This window comes from Lucilia cuprina, chromosome 5, assembly GCF_022045245.1.
Source record: "Lucilia cuprina isolate Lc7/37 chromosome 5, ASM2204524v1, whole genome shotgun sequence".
In the NCBI taxonomy this organism is placed as follows: Eukaryota; Metazoa; Arthropoda; class Insecta; order Diptera; family Calliphoridae; genus Lucilia; species Lucilia cuprina.
In genome coordinates this window covers 31598012-31616380 of record NC_060953.1, presented here as the reverse complement: position 1 = coordinate 31616380, position 18369 = coordinate 31598012, and the positions used below count along the sequence as shown (strand labels likewise).

Below are 18369 nucleotides of genomic sequence, written 5' to 3'. Positions count from 1 at the left end.
TTAAAAATTATTCGAATATTAGAACAAATGACGAATACACTTTTTTATTCGCATGTTATATATAATATAAATAAAAACTTAATACTTAATTAAACAAAAATTCTATATTATTTAATTGTATACATACATTGGTCAAAACTAAAGAATCGTTTATAAATTTTCCTTGATGAAGATATTTCAAATTTGTTTTTTGTTTTAAGTAGTGTATATTACTAACTTAAAAATTATATAAAATTTCTAATTTCTTTTTTTTTTTTGGTTATATATGTTTAATATAAAAAGAAGAAATTCATACTAGATTTAAATTGACAAAAACTAAAGCAATTTCTTTAAAAACATTATTTAAATTAGTTTTTAACATAGTAATTCATAGCATATGGGAGTCATAAAAGCCCTAAGGGGCATTATTGGATTGAGTTGTTTGATGAAAACCGTAAATATTTGATGCCTACCTTGTGGTGTGTTTTTGGCCATTTTCGAGATAGATTACGCTAAAATGTTTTAATAATCGGCATGTTTTCATTGCTTAAGGAGATTTAGTCAATTTCTTTAATATTTGTCAAAAGAAAAGTTATTCAAGACCACGGCTGAAGCTCCTCTCCTTCATGGACAAATTCTTTGGAGAACAGAATATTTCCTCATTAGGTCGCTATCTATAGATTTTGACAACAGTAGTTATAGATGTAGCAAAAAAATAAACATTAGCAGTAGTACAGTCAATGTAGCAGTTGAATACTTCAAATAGTAGTAGTAAATATTTTCCTGAGGAAGCAATAAATGATATATTTTTCAACAATCAAAAATTGTTGATATTATTACTACCTAAATAATTTGGCAGCAACAGAACTATCATCTAGTACCGAAAATTTATATTGCTACTTAACAAAAGTAGCAATAAGATTATTTTTATTTTTTATCTACTACTCGATTTGTAGTTTATCTATTATTTAAAACTATATCTACTGGTACTATTTTATTACATCTGATATATTTTAAGATTTACTTTTCTATAAGTAGCAATAGTTTAAAAAAAGGTTGATTATAAAACAAAACATATGCTACAACTTCAAACAATTATTTGAAGCAGTAGTTAAAGCAATTATATAATACCTGATAGGGAGAATCCATGTGAAAGCGGACAGCAGTCGGATTTACCATCTCCGATTTTAATGAAATTTGCCACACATATTATGGTTTGAAAATGTTCCTCAAATTCATGACTTTTTGGTCGGAATCTCATTCCAGTCCAAAAATATCGCGCATTGAAAATTTAAAAATATGTTAAAATTGTCTAAAACTATATACACATAATTAGTCATAACTTTGAAACTCCTTAAAGTACAGAAAAATTTTTGATTTTATTTTAAAGCCAAAGATATTGTCTTTAATGTCGCGTAAATAAAACATTTTACTTCCAAAAGGTTAAAGGTCAAATTTCAAAGTGAAAAATTTAATGCAAAATATATCAGTCAGTCCCGTGTTAAAAATTAAAAAAGGACATGGTAGAATTACACTTGAACTCTCCTCTATATTCTTCCAAAAACAAATCGATGGAGACTCGTTTAGTTTAGAAGTTATTAACCAAACCTTAATATCAATCAAGTTTTTTAAACTAAATTTTTATACAAAATAATATAAAAACTAAAGCAAATAGGCAACAAAACTCAGTAAATAAATTTAAATATAGATATGTCGATTTTTTTGGTACATTGTAAATACCGCATATATCTAAAACACAAGTAAATAAATGTAAATCATTATTATCCGATCTTTCTGAAGATGTATGTTTTAAGATCCGATTAAAATATAGTTTTGAAAACAAGGTCTTAAAAGTAAATTTTTTGACTTCTATCTGCTGTAGTGTCGACTATACCCGACTATGCTCTCTTATTTATTTTTTTTTTAATTTACATTTGTCAATTTTGCTTAAATGATTAAGGAAATAAGTACAACAACATATAATATGTCTTCAATAATAAAATATACGTGCTGCAACCCATTGCGAAAAAAGAAACATTTTAAGATGTCTGGTTTAAGAAACGTTCAGAAATGGATGAGGGACGTGAATAAGAATATTTCATTAAAAGATAAAATATGTCACACATGCAGACTATATCTTTATTAACAAAATAAAAAAAATTGAATCTTTGGATGATTCTGAAGAAATTGTTGAGCCTGAGTGCAATGAAAATGATTCAGATGATCGTTTTTCATCAGAAAAAGTTTTGTTGTTTAAATTAAATGAATCATTGCCATTCCTAGAAGAAACATCTTTGTAATAAATTAAATACTTCGACTAAAAAGAATCTCTTTTCGGATTTGACCCTTGCCAATTCACATAAGTGTCCTGAATCGGAAATAATCAACCAATTAAAAACAAAATTCGAAACTATTGAAAATAATAGCGAAAAAAATCCAACTCCTTACAATTTTGCCCAAGGGGTGGCCGATTCGAAAAATTATGGCTGTATTTTCCGTAACAAAATTAATGGAACAAAAAGTTAAATTACTTGTTAATGAAAAAGGAGTTCTAAGCATTCCCAATCCAAAGATAGGTAAATTTTTGCCAAAGGAAATTGTAAGTCTTGTTACAGAGTTTTTCGAATGTGATGACGTAAGTCGTTGTATGCCGGGGTCAAAGGATTTTATTTCAGTTTTGGAAAATGGATGCAAAATTATTAAAAATAAAAGACTTCTCTTAAAAAATTTGAAGGAGATGTACGCTCTATTTCAAGGAAGGCATGGAGAAAAATAATTGGTCTGTCCAAGTTTTGTGAGTTGCGACCCAAAAATGGTAACATATTTCTCTGAAATTTATGCTATCACAATAAGGATGTGAAGCTGAGTGGCATTTTTTCAGAACCAGTCACGGCAAAAGTCCTAGTGATGGACTTGGAGGCACTGTGAAAAGAGAGGCTCGTAGAGCAAGCCTTCAATGACCGCTTGAAAACCAAATAACAACACTATTACTTTTATTTGACTGGTGTCAAAAAAATCTAAAAAATTGTAATTTTATCTACCTTACCGAAGATGATTATAAAAAAGAAGAAGATTTTCTAAAACATCGGTTTTTTGGATTAAGGACTATCCCATGCACTCAAAAATACCATTGTTTAATACCAATAGATACTAATAAAATAAAAGTTAAAATTTTCTCAGATGATGTAGCTTTTTCCATTGAGAAAATTTATCTTTAATAAAACAACCTTAGATATATTTTTTATTTCAATAACAAAAGGAAGTATATAAACACTGCAAGCAGTGGATATAGTTCTGTATAACATCTAACAATTTTTACATTTGAAGAATTCACTCTTAATAGTATGTATATATCCCACATTATACATATTTAAATTGACATTTCATTTAAATACCAACAGCGGTCTAAAAGTTATCGCTTTAGACCACACTCTTACATTTTTAGTTGCTTGAGTTTTAATATAAACTTATAAACATATATTTCTTATGTTATTTTGTATAAAAATTTAGTTTAAAAAACTTGATTTATATTATGTTTTGGCTAATAACTTCTAAACTAAACGAGTCTCCATCGATTTGTTTTTGGTAGGATATAGAGGAGAGTTCAAGTGTAATTCTACCATGTCCTTTTTTAATTTTTAACACGGGACTGACTGATATATTTTACATTGAATTTTACATTTTGAAATTTGACCTTTAACCTTTTGGAAGTAAAATATTTTATTTACGCGATATTAAAGACAATATCTTTGGCTTTAAAATGAAATCAAAAATTATTCTGTACTTTAAGGAGTTTCAAAGTTATGAGTAATTATGTGTATATACTTTTAGACAATTTTAACATATTTTTAAATTTTCAAAGCGCGATATTTTTGGACTGGAATGAGATTCCGATCAAAAAGGCATGGATTTGAGGAGCACTTTCAAACCATAATATGTGTTCGAAATTTCATTAAAATCGGAGATGGTAAATCCGAAAATTGCCATTTTCTGTCCGTTTTGATATGGATTCTCCCGATAGTAAACGTAAAATCTAAAATTTTTATAAAATTTAAAAAATGAGTAAAAGTTTCCCTTTTTGAATTATAACAGATCTATAGATTTAGTACTAGTTTTATAAAATAATAACCTAATTCTTTTCTCAAAATATTATTCGTTTTATCAAAAAAAATTTGAATTATTTTTTATTCTAAATGAGAAAAACATTGTTTAAAGCACTCATTTCAGTAGCTGAAATACATATATACAAACGGATACAATTAATGTAGATACATACATATGTACATACATATATTTTATTTTACTGCATAATAAAACAATTAAGAATCTATGGTACCCTACACAAGTGAACTGTAAGTCAAACATTTTAATTATTTTTATTAATAATAATACCTTAAAATAGCTTTTTGCTCTAATACCTACTTTTATCGATTTTTAAATCATTTCCTGAAGGGGACTTTCCACAGAGGCTAAGGTTAAATAATGCTTGATAGTTAGGAAAATCACCAGCAACATTCAGACTTCCACAGAACTAAGATTAACACAATTATAGACTCAAAAGCCCTATTTAGGATGTACGGTTGTATAGAGGCTAGGTGAAATAATGAACCAATTTTATCAATTTTTAATAGGGTTTATCAAAAGAAACGTTTGTGTCAAGAGTCATCAAATTATCTTGCGATTTGTAGTTTGATTTCATGGACATAGCTATATCGATTAATGAGCCGATTGGTATACTTAAAGGTGGGTATAGTATCAATACTTCAATGCGTTACATACATCAGCACAAACCCAATATACCCTCCCCACTAAAGTGTTGCAGGGTATAAATAGCTTTAATATGAAAATAATTGACGCACATTAAATATTATTTTGAATATTGATGGATTTGTTGATTATATTTACAAGAAAATTAATGAACTTAATTAGTTCCGTCTGTGAAATCAGACAAAAATATACAATAATATTGTAAGCATGACAAAAAGATACTGAAAAACGCTGAGACACCTAAACTTAATTTTGAATCTAGTGGCATACTCCATTTTGAAAAGATGGGTCAAAATCGGGAGATATTGCTTTTTATAGTATAAGCTATTTTTGAGGTGATATTTTCTTTTATTAAATAAAAATAATATGCATGTATTTATTTTTTTAATATTAATTTAAATAGACTCTAGTTTTATGTATTAATTTTCTTTTCTATGCGTGAAAGTTTTTTAAATTAAGTTTATCAAAAATCACCTTAGAAACAGTTTAAACTTTAAAATGCAATAACTCCCGATTTTGACCTAACTTTTCAAAACGTTGTATGCCACAAGATTCTACGACCTAAAAAAATAAAATTCACCTGTTTTGGCGTGTTTCTGTGTCTTTTTGAAAGTTGAAATTTTACTTACAGCGTTATTTTTTATTTATGCCCGTATTTTCAACAAATAAGTATCTATCAGTGCATAGTTACCTTTTGTGTAAAAATATTTAGTAATTTTAATCCATAGGTGTTGATTTGAAATACATGCCAACATACCTCTACGGTAATGTTACCTACTAGTTATTTTATACTGTAGATATATTTTTATTAAATTTTTTTAAAGACCTACCAAAACTATAAACAAAACGTGAAAAATCGTTTAAATTTGTCTACTTTTTAATAACTAGAACTACATACAGTATTTGTTTTGGCAAATACTATATGTATAACATTATTCAAATGGTATACAAAGTAATAAAAACATTTTTTGTTACAATTTATAGTAAACCCAATTGTCACTATATTGAAAAATCTTAAAAAGTATCGTATAATTTAATAATAAGTAGTACTTACTGTAAACAAATTTATAAACATGAAAACAAACAAAAAATTGACTAACAAGTGATTAACTAGCATAAATTTCAATATTGTGTTATTTACATTAAACAGTCTCTATTTACTTACATGCGTACCTACTTTTATGTACGTTGTGTGAATGAATGTACATAAGGTAATTTCGCATATAAAATTATTTTACATGTGAGCACCACAACGTATACGTTATAAAAAATTGATTATACGCCTACAGTTAAAATCGACATATAAAATTAAACATTTCGGTGACTCCTTACAAATGAAGGTAAAATAGATTTGATGTTCGTAAATAAATATCATTTTCTGCTTCCAAATTTTTTTTTTAAATGCTGGTCTGTGTTAAAAAGTGTTAAAAAATTAAAAGAATGCATAATTTAAAACATATCATTTTGGTACCAACTTAATGTATTTGTATCCATGTGATGTACACATATGCACAACATGTACCGAACACACATTTATTTAAACGAAATATTTATGAAGGTCGTCGTCGTCTTCAAACATCTTATTATTGTGTACAGTAAACGTTGACAAGAATACTTAAAAATTTATGAGTGTCCCATAAAGTGAACTTTACCTTTATATTTATAAACTCACACTTTCAAGAATTTTTATTGTTCTCTGACTAGTGGTAACATATGAGGCTTGTGTCACAAATTTCCATACATCAGTGTATCAGTAATGGGTACACATAAACCAATATTGTTTCTTTTTTTAATAAAAACTAATGACTTAGTTTTCTTTAATGGAACAAAGGTAACAAAGGAATAATAAAAGTACATCATTATAAATCACACTAAGTAGATTATAGTGTATAAGTTTGCACATATACATACATATATATAAAAAGGATTTAAAATTTGCCCATTGCTGATATAAATATATGTGTATGAATTGCATCTTGTATTCCCATGTAGGATAATTGAGGTTTAAATCACAGAATATTAACTACACCAACACAATTTTTTTTTTTTTAAATTAGTTGGATCGTATTGTTGAACTTCAGTAAAATATTTGTAAATTTTTGTAAGAAACACAGAATTACTCTTTACAATTTATGAAAAGTAAACATAGATTTTTTTAAAGTTTTCAAATGACCCGATGTTTCGAAAACCTGATGCTATCGCTGCTCAATTTTATAAACTTTACTCTATGGGTTAACAAAAATTTGCCTAATTAAATAATATGTATTGAGAGTGAAAATCAAACCAACTGATAGTACAACTTTCATAGTAAACACTAATGAAACTTATGTGGAAGAAATCTTCACATAAGTTTCATTATTTAATTAAGCATAGAAATTAGTATTTCAATTTTAAATTATACATTTGAAAAATGCAATATTTGTTTCAAATAATTCTTAGCAATTTTTTATATGCATGTATTCGTAAATTTCCGTATTAGACTTTGCTATTAGTAATATTGTTTAGTTAGCATAAAATCAGTTCTTTAACCGAAAAATTGAAATTTGTGTTTGAATTATTTCCTAGTAGATGATTGAAAGGTAAACAAAAAGTCAATTAGTTTTATCTATTGAGTGGAAGTATATTTTGTATGTTCTAATTGTAGAAACCATTTTACCGTGTACAACACACATTATTAATGACAGATTTCTGTTTATGTGCAAAAATTATGCGTAAATATACTACACAGCACATTAAAGAGCAACCTAAATTAAATTTATACATTTTCCCCCTAAATGTTTTTTTAGTTTGTTACGAATAATGAAACAATTACTTTTTTTAGCATAAAATACTTCCAAGCATATAATTCACATAAAGACTAAAATTACTACTTATTTACATAATAATAATAACCAACTCATACATATAAAAAAACAACAAACAACAGAAAAATAATAAAATATTTGGGAGCCAAAATATTTTTTGAGTTACATATTTAAAACCATTAGAAATTTTTTCCGCACCGGTATATAACTTTTAAGGATATTTTAATAATAATCGACATATATATCATATCTCTCATATAAAATCAACTTCCGAAATGATGTTATCAGTATACAATTCAACATAAATATACAAATTTACATGAGTACCTAAAAAAAACTTGGTAACCTTTTTCCTAGGAACCTAGGAATTTTCAATAACTACTACATTTCGTTCGGATTACAAAGAAGATTTTAATAACGTCTTATTAATAATGTGTTCGCACGATTTACATTGACTGATACTTGTAAGGAATTGTGGTAAGTACTTGGCTCCAATGATATCACCATTTTCAAATAATGAATTAAAATGTTACATATTGTGTAAGTAATTTTTAACCCCTTACCTGGTAATGAAAGTTTTTTTTCTGGGTATATTTTGTAATGAGCAAGTTTGTTGTTTCTTTTATGACAAAGCATCCAAAAATTTAATTTTTTAATAAAATTTTTAGAGATTGTCCCGAATTTGTGTTCATATCTCCGTTATATATGGACGGATATTGCTGATTATAAATGGGAAACTTCTCGAAAGCACGTCTGAAAGAATTATTGATAATTTGGACCCGAAGATATATGGAGTCTTCAGAAAGTTGATTTCAAGAGACGAATAGGCAGACAAACGGATACGGCTTAATCGACTAAAATATATGAATCGATCCAGAAAATATATACTTTCTAGAATCGGAAAATTATATTGTAGAAATTATAAAACGGAAACCATATAAATACGCTTATTTCGAAATTTAAGGGTATGCAAATACTTTGATTTCGAATTCCATTTTATTCTGTGTATAAACTAATCATTTTGAAAAATCTTTTTCGGGTCAATTGACTTCAGTTGACAGTGACTTCCTTAAGTCACTTTACCCCATATACTATTTCAATAAAATAAATATAAGTAAATACATATAAAAGACTACAATCCGACATTGGTCATATCTCCATAAAAGGGCCATGAATTAGTTATGGACTTAATCAATTAAGCAATTACAATATATACTCTAAATGGCAGCATCCTTATCACAAACGAAATTTAAACTCATCCACATATCAAAAATTATTTTGAAGGATTTTAATAAAACGTAAAAGGTATTGAACCTAGAAACATGAAATTAAGTATGCATGGCCCGGATTAAGTGAGGACCAAAACAAGGGGAGTTTTTGGTACTTTTTCGTTTTTCAAAAGGTACTTTTTGCAATTTCTACAATATTGAACCTAGAAACATGTAATTAAGTATGTATGGCCCGGATTAAGTGAGGACCCATAAAAGGGGACTTTTTGGTACTTTTTCGTTCTTCAAAAGGTACTTTTTGCAATTTCTACAATATTGAACCTAGAAACATGTAATTAAGTATGTATGGCCCGGATTAAGTGAGGACCCATACAAGGGGACTTTTTGGTACTTTTTCGTTTTTCAAAAGGTACTTTTTGCAATTTCTACGATATTAAACCTAGAAACATGTAATTATGTATGTATGGCCCGGATTAAGTAAGGACCCATAAAAGGGGACTTATTGGTACTTTTTCGTTTTTCAAAAGGTACTTTTTGCAATTTCTACGATATTAAACCTAGAAACATGTAATTAAGTATGTATGGCCAGGATTAAGTGAGGACCCATGAAAGGGTACTTTTTGGTACTTTTTCATTCTTCAAAAGGTACTTTTTGAAATTTCTATAATATTGAACCTAGAAACATGTTATTAAGTTCGTATATCCCGGATTAAGTGAGAACCAGTAAAAGGGGACTTCTTGGTACTTTTTCGTTCTTCAAAATGTACTTTTTACACTTTCTACAATATTGAATCTAGGAACATGTAATTATGTTTGTATGGCCCGGATTAACTGAGGACCCATAGATGGGGACTTTTTGGTACTTTTTCGTTCTACAAAAGGTACAAAAGGCTTTAAACACATCATGGTGAAGGGTATATAAGATTCGGCACAGCCGAATATAGAACTCTTACTTGTTTTTAATTAATGTAGCTTACCCACTTGAAGAACTACCCACATTTTTAGCATTAATGATTGCAAGTGGAAATTTTTTTTCTCTGGAAAAGGTTTACTGAAGCATATAATTTAATTTACTGCAGTAAATTATAAGAAAAAGTTATTATTTCATATAATTATAGCTCATCAAGAAACAAATTTCCATTTAATTATGACATGAAAAAGTTTTCATTGATATTTGTAAATAAAGAAAGACACCGAAAGGGCCATAAATCACTTATTAAAAAAAATTACTTGAAAATAAAGCAAACACAATGAAAATCCTTCAAAGTTTAAATGAACTTTTTGTTAAAAATAGAACGGAAACAGACACATACAGTGTCAATGTCATGCATGAGTAAATATGTCGTCACAAAAGCTAAACATACAAAAATATACTATGTGAATAAAAAAATATTTATATACATATATATGTACAAATGTTCCATATGTTGTCATTTGAATAAATCTATTTAATTTTTGTTTTCATAAAAATAAGCTTAATTTAAAAAAATAGCTATACAAACCTAAAAGTATTGATGATACAGGTAATTTCTGCTTAAATTGTTGTTATTTTTGTTGTTGTGGTTTTTCATAAAATTCTTTGAATTTGTTTTTATTAATATTTTTTAATTTTCTCAAATCCACACACCATAAATATTCGTTTAATGTTTTGCTCATTTCATTTAATTTTATTTATTTATTTTTCAATTCTCTTGTATTCTTTTCTTCTGTAATAATTGTTTTGTTTTTAAATATTTTTGTTTTGTCTCTGTTAGTTCTCTGTAATTGTTGTTAATAGTTGTAGTCGTCATTAAGTTTTAAATTAAAAAGGAAAAACAAAAATGTATTTAATTTTCTAACCACAAACATTAAATTATTTGTAAATTTCTTTCAATTCTCTGTTGACATTTAATTGCATTTGTTAGTTTCAAAACAAAAACCAAAAATGAATAAAATACACAAAATAATAAATTGTATAATTATTTAATATATAAATGCAGCAAGTGCTATTACAATGTATGCCACAAAAAATGAGCATATTAGTGAAAAGAACGGAAAAGGGCAACAAAACGCTGCGCTATAATGATCATCTTGCAATGGAAGCTAGTGCAATAAAACCTTTTTAATTTTGCAAATAATGAATTTAAAAATTTAAGCTTCTTTTACATTTTTATACAAGTTTTAATCAAAACAGAGATTAAATTGTATTTGTTTCGCATATAAGCTGTGTTGATGGTTTGGTTTTTGTTATTTGCGAATTCCGAATTAATTTTTAAACAATTATTTTAAGACTTAGAGACATAATTTTCAAAAATATCGGTTTATGGATATTGTTCATGTTGTTCTTATGTTCAAAAACTCATTTTTCTGGATATAATTTCTAAGAATTTTACAATAAGCCACACCCAAGATATGTAGATCTGTGTGATAATTTTAAAGAAAGTACTAATGTTACCTCTACATGCTCTACATAGGTACGTTATAGTTAGTGTCCACACAGAATACGTACCATCATACTAACCTCAGACTTGTCATTTTGAGAAGAATTCTCGCCCTGCTCTCGTCAGTGTCAATCCATAGGATATTTTTGGAGTTACCCACAGTTTCAGTATTCCAAGAGATCTTATGGTACGATTTTCAACTCTGAATTAAATTTGTGAAAATTTTGTAGAGTTTGATTTATTAAATGAGTGCAGTCAACAATAGATATTCATTAAATTGGAGGAGTGTTTGTCCATACATTTTATATGGATGAATGAATATAAAAAATTGTTGGTTGTGAAATCATGCAATGAAATCTTAATAAAGTAATGCAACATGAGTTGATTTCATATGGGTTTACAATATTATCGATTCAATAAATTTCTAGCTTATTGCAGCTAAATAAAAATAATGCCCGAATTAAGAAAGAAGAAAGGAAAACCAATTTTTAAAATTTTGTATGAAAACTACTCAGTTTTTCTTAGTGTTTTTCATACAAATTAACAAATATTTTATTTTCTATACATACTAACTTAACTAACTTTATTCAATTCCACGTAAATGTCTTAATCACTTTTTTTAGAAAACTTAAATAATATTTAACACTTACAAACAATATATAGTGTAATAAATATCTTTATCATTAGCATAAATCACAATAATGTCAAATAATCCTAAAATTAAGTCAAACACATCAATTCAAATTGATAATAAAAATATCTTAATTGCGATAACATTTTATATCGAAACTTTTCAACATTTCTACATTACAAAACAAAAATATTAAAAGGTTGTTACCACACGGCCAATAATAACAAATTATCGCAACTGACAATTATTGAATTTAATAATAATGTTTATAAGTATATTCGCCATTTAGATAAGGCAATCAATATGTAAATTACAACTTTATATATGTAATTTGACTGAATTTGTATAATTTTTTTCTAAAATGTTTTTTTTGAAATCAAATGTGTTCCCTTTTCACCTTTTTTTGTTCAAAATCTTGTGACGTTAAATAATTTCTTATTAAGTTGTTAATAATAACTTATTTAAGTTCTTATTTGTAAGCGAGCGAGCTTAGTACTTGTCTCACCATGAAAACGAGTAAGTAATGAAAATAACAAAAACATGGTAATGATTTGTGCATACTCAACAACTTACTTTTCAATGGCAATGACATACCATCTGCATTACTTTTAAGGATTCATTACATTGCTCAATGGATAGCTCTAAATTGGAATATCGAAAACAGAAATATACCACCGTTTACCTAATAACAACTGTAGCTTCCAGGCAGAAGTATGAGCAATATCAGCTAGAAGGCAATAAGAGCGATATCATATGATGAATATGGGAACCATGCCACTTCGGAGTAGAGCAAATAGTTTCGACTCAACGAGGGTAGAATTAAGTATATTGCGGTAGAAGGAACTAACAAAAATTTTCAATGAAAAGGAGCTCACAACCGAGACCTGATAGAGGCCTAGGTATATTTTAACCTAACATAAAAGGATTCAAGTAATGACGATTAGTAAAGAAAAGAGTTAATAAGATTTGGCATTGCTGAATATTATTTGATTTAATTGAATAGATCAAAAGTCCAAAATTTTTATTTTAATTATATATTTTGTCAAGTATTTACGTATGTTTTTAATATTTTGCGTGTAGCTATCAGTTTCACAAAAATTACTAATGTATTTGGTTTATGTTCAATTAAAACCATTATTTTGATTACTTGCTACAATTAGACAAGTTAAAAATTACAAATATGTACTTACTAAATTACAAATATTTCTTGTAGATATGGTTAATATTATTAACTAAAGTCACATCTTTATTCACATTAACCGGCACTCGTACCTTAGAATTTTTTTATTATTGAAAATATTTTCATTAAATAATTACACAATATTGAATTGTATTACAAAACTTAATAATTATTTCAAACGACGTCACTAAAACAGTATTTCTTTGCAAACAATTTCTGAATATATCTCATTTTTGGTTTTTGTTTTTTAAAAATTCTGAAAAAAGCAAAAAAAAATTTCAAATCTTATAATTAAAACAAATGACAAAAACAAAACAAACGAAAAGTGTCATCGAAATTCACATTCATAAATTATAATGTATAATGTATGTATTTAAGTATTTATGTATAAGTTTATATATTTTGTATATAAAGCGAATAAAAAAATTAAAAATTAAATTTTGTATTTATTTATTTAAAAATAGCACGAGCATTTCATTCTTGTTGTTATTTTTCTTTTTTTTTGCTGCTGCTGATGAATTTCAGTATTCTGGTTTTATTTTTTAATATTTTTAAAAAATATTTTTTAAAAAAGATTTTTATTATTATTGCTTTATCTTGTTTTTATTAAATTTCTTTTTGTTTCTACTCGATTTTTTCGCCTTTTAAAAAATCTACACTAATGAACACTTATATAAAATATGAATATGTATGAATAGATTTTAATTTTTATATATTATAAATACACACATTGATTTTTTTTAATATTTTATATACTTATAATAAGTATGTTTATATATTTTTTATATAAAATATATACTTTTTTGTTGTAAATTTATATAATATTTAACCAAATTTAATTTGCATCACGATAATTTATTTATTTATGATTTTTTTAACTTTCAATTAAACGGAAACGGAAATCAAAGTAATAATTTTCGTGGGTTGTTTATAGAAAAAAGAAAAGTAATAGATTTTAATCATACACTTATCTAAACACATTTCCATTAATATATTTATATTTACAAACATATGTATCTACAAAATTTGAAAAATTTTCAATTGAAATGAACATATTTTAAGATTGAAAATATCTTTATATTAACTTTGTTTAAAATAAACAACATTTATTTATTTGTTTCCATTAACTCAATATTGAATTTTCTTGATATTTTTTCTTAGTTTCATTTTATTATTTAAATTATTTCAAACATTTAAGATGTTTCTTTCTTTTACGGATATATTTCAAAATATCAATAAACACAAACACGCGGCGATTCAATCCAATAATCATAAAAATAATAAATTTGTAATTATTTGCTGAAGCGTCTTGTTATCGCTTCAGAAGTATAAAAAACAGACGTTCATTTATTCATTTTACCGTTAAGAGCAGATGTCAATATATTATCGATAAATAAATATACACCAACTGACTGACTATCAGACTACACATAACATTCGAAATTATTTCAGGTTGAACACACTTTTGCCTATACCGCCGTGTCTGTCATATTTTATACACTTTAGTATGTAATGTCAAAAACGAAAAACGCGCGTCACTTAAATGACTCGACACTGTTCGAGTGCTCTGTAGCTTTTTTTGTTATTGTTAAATACTTTTCATTATTTATTTTTATAATTCTCATAAATTTATAGTGCCACGAAGCTTTTGTTCCGACCGTTTTTCCGTGTGGGGTTATTTTTTTCGAAGAGAAGCAAGCACACAAGAAGAATGTTGGCAATCAACTGAATACAAAAATTGTTTCGCAGATTGTTCAGAGTGTCAATGAAAAACACGACCACCAATAACAACAACTACAACCTCGACGCATACAAGAATTACTAGGGGGAACTAAAAACATCATCAATGATACCAGCGTCAATGTTGATGGTGGTTAGTGATGGCATAAAATACTTGGCAATACAAAAGTCAAAAGGCCTGATTTCTTACCAACAACTCAGATTAAGGACAACATTGTTGAGCGTATTGTTTAGTCAATACCCATGTGATTTTAGAAAACAACTGCTAGCAAAAAGCTGAAGGCGTGATGTTTCCACCACATTAGCAAATATGTAAAATGTTGAGCAACATTATTGAGCGCAATGTTTATTCAACGTTCTTGTTGCGCGATAATAAAGTTGGCAACAAAAAGTAGCACAAAAACAAATTTATTAAAAGTTGAACAACATTGTTGTACGGAATGTTTATTAAACAAACAATATCACTATCAACATGTTTATAATGCTTTCTTTTACTCTGTTTAGCGTCATGTATCGATATAAATACACAAATACTTCAATATTTTTAGCATGTGGATGTTTTTTAGCTTCATAATTATTAACTCGCTTGATAATCATGATGATAAAAATATTTCATATTTTTTTAGGTATAAAATAATAAATAATGAGTTGCGCTAATAAATAACAACACAGGCCAACGATTAAAATCTTTTTAAATATTTTTTTATATTTATTTATCTATTTATCTATATTTGGGGAGTAGGGTACAAATAAATTATTTTTAAATATTGCAAATTTATGATTTTTGTTTTGTTTTTAGCTTACACTGATCTTACACTGTTGAAACACACAAACAACTGGATCAAAAGAAATATACAATTAGGGGTTGTTGTTGTTTTATAGGCGAACAGGTTCTTTTTTATTGATGTACTCTTTGTTTTATTTTATACTTGTTTTTTGTTTGAAAGCCAATGATTAACTAAACTAATTGTCTAAAGTTACATCAGTAATAAGTATAAATAATAATTGAGAATTAAGTGAGAGAACAATAATTAAGAGTTATATATTCGGCTGTGCCGAATCTTATATACTCTTCACCATGATGTGTTCAAAGCCTTTTGTACCTTTTGAAGAACGAAAAAGTACCAAAAAGTCCCCATCTATGGGTCCTCAGTTAATCCGGGCCATACAAACTTAATTACATGTTCCTAGGTTAAATATTGTAGAAATTTTAAAAAGTACCTTTTGAAGAACGAAAAAGTACCAAGAAGTCCCCTTTTACTGGTTCTCACTTAATCCGGGATATACGAACTTAATAACATGTTTCTAGGTTCAATATTATAGAAATTTCAAAAAGTACCTTTTGAAAAATGAAAAAGTACCAAAAAGTACCCTTTCATGGGTCCTCACTTAATCCTGGCCATACATACTTAATTACTTGTTTCTAGGTTTAATATCGAAGAAATTGCAAAAAGTACCTTTTGAAAAACGAAAAAGTACCAAAAAGTCCCCTTTTATGGGTCCTTACTTAATCCGGGCCATACATACATAATTACATGTTTCTAGGTTTAATATCGTAGAAATTGCAAAAAGTACCTTTTGAAAAACGAAAAAGTACCAAAAAGTCCCCTTGTATGGGTCCTCAGTTAATCCGGGCCATACATACTTAATTACATGTTTCTAGGTTCAATATTGTAGAAATTGCAAAAAGTACCTTTTGAAGAACGAAAGGTCCCCTTTTATGGGTCCTCACTTAATCCGGGCCATACATACTTAATTACATGTTTCTAGGTTCAATATTGTAGAAATTGCAAAAAGTACCTTTTGAACAACGAAAAAATACCAAAAAGTCCCCTTTTATGGGTCCTCACTTAATCCGGGCCATACATACTTAATTACATGTTTCTAGGTTCAATATTGTAGAAATTGCAAAAAGTACCTTTTGAAGAACGAAAAAGTACCAAAAAGTCCCCTTTTATGGGTCCTCACTTAATCCGGGCCATACATACTTAATTAAATGTTTCTAGGTTCAATAATGTAGAAATTGCAAAAAGTACCTTTTGAACAACGAAAAAGTCCCCTTTTATGGGTCCTCACTTAATCCGGGCCATACATACTTAATTACATGTTTCTAGGTTCAATATTGTAGAAATTGCAAAAAGTACCTTTTGAAAAACGAAAAAGTACCAAAAACTCCCCTTGTTTGGGTCCTCACTTAATCCGGGCCATGCATACTTAATTTCATGTTTCTAGGTTCAATATTATAGAAATTTCAAAAAATACCTTTTGAAGAACGAAAAAGTACCAGAAAGTCCCCTTTTATAGGTTCTCACTTAATCCAGGCTCTACATACTTAATTTCATATTTCTAGCCAATGACAACGTAATGTTACGTGATGTTCTTTCTTTGCTTTGTGTTTATTAACAAGCAATTACAATAACAAAACAATTTACCGTTTGATGCTCCATTTTGTTTTTGTTGTTTTATTATTTCTGCATAAGCATGCACGAAAAATCTAAATTTTTGATGAAATTTTCAGAGGTGGTCTCGGATTTTTACTCATATCTTCGTTATTTAGGGACCGATTGGATTGATTTTTAATAGCGTTCTTTTCCAATAGAATTATTAAAAATTCGGATCTCGCAGATATCTGGGGTCTTCTGAAAACTGATTTCAACATACACACAGACAGACAGACGGACAGACGGACATGGCTAAATCGACTCCGCTATCTGTAAGGATCCAGAATATATATACTTTATAGGGTCGGAAAATTATATTATAGAAATTACAAACTAGTGCTGTTAAAGTATTGAGTAGTGGGTATCGAGTATCGAGTATTTACCTTAATTTTTGGGTACTCAATACTAAAAGGTAACTACTCAATACTTTTGAGTTAAATAAGTACAACATAATCTGTTTAAATTTAACGGCTATAGTATAAAAATGCAACTCTGCTAAATATACAACTCAGCTGAGGGTTAAAAATGCAACTCTTAACAAAAAATGTCAAATCAAAATGACAGAAAGGCGCAATTCACTAAAAAGTGAAAATGTTGAAAAATTATTATTTTTACTTTCAATGATTTCTAACAAACACAAAGCTTCTTCAATCCAATCTTTCTTATGGTGAGGAAAATTTTCAATTCTTCCGTGCCAAATGAAATCTCTCTTACCTAAGGTAAATTTTGACATACACCACATTCACTTTGTGTATGCTATATTGATTTTTTACATATAATTCTAGAACAAATTTTGAATTTATATATTAATTTGAATTATTTATTTTTTAGTTTTCAAAATTTTTATTTTATTTGTCAAAATATATGTAGACCAATGAGCTAGTGAAATTGTATTAATGCATAAATGTCAAACATTTACTTTTTGTAGTAAATTGTTACTAGTAGAATGTTACGTTTGGCACACACTCAGAGTACAAATTTTTAAATTAATTTATTTTTTAATTCGTTAACGTTGAAATAAAAATTAACTTTTCTAATTTATTTATTTTTTATAATAAAAAGCGAATAAACAGAAAAATACCACGTTTTTAAATTTTAACAAGTGAGAAATTATAGTCGGGCATGCCCGACCATATGATACCCTACACCAACTATGAGATTGGATTAATCTTCATTAA

At 27.4% G+C, this 18369-nt stretch overlaps 1 protein-coding gene across 5 annotated transcripts in view; it reads right to left on the bottom strand.

Moving 5' to 3' along the window:
• The window catches only part of LOC111690792 (FMRFamide receptor), a 48513-nt gene extending 33772 nt beyond the window's left edge, over window positions 1-14741 (bottom strand). The window contains exons 1-3 of one of the 5 annotated variants that reach the window (XM_046951919.1): window positions 14371-14741; window positions 13021-13266; window positions 10282-10537 (exon numbers count right to left, since the gene is read on the bottom strand). The gene's annotated coding sequence lies outside the window, so the exon portion shown is untranslated. The remainder of the gene's footprint in view (window positions 1-10281; window positions 10538-13020; window positions 13267-14370) is intronic. The other 4 variants (XM_046951921.1, XM_046951918.1, XM_046951920.1 and 1 more) reach the window with 4 other exon arrangements.
• Window positions 14742-18369: the final 3628 nt, after the last annotated feature.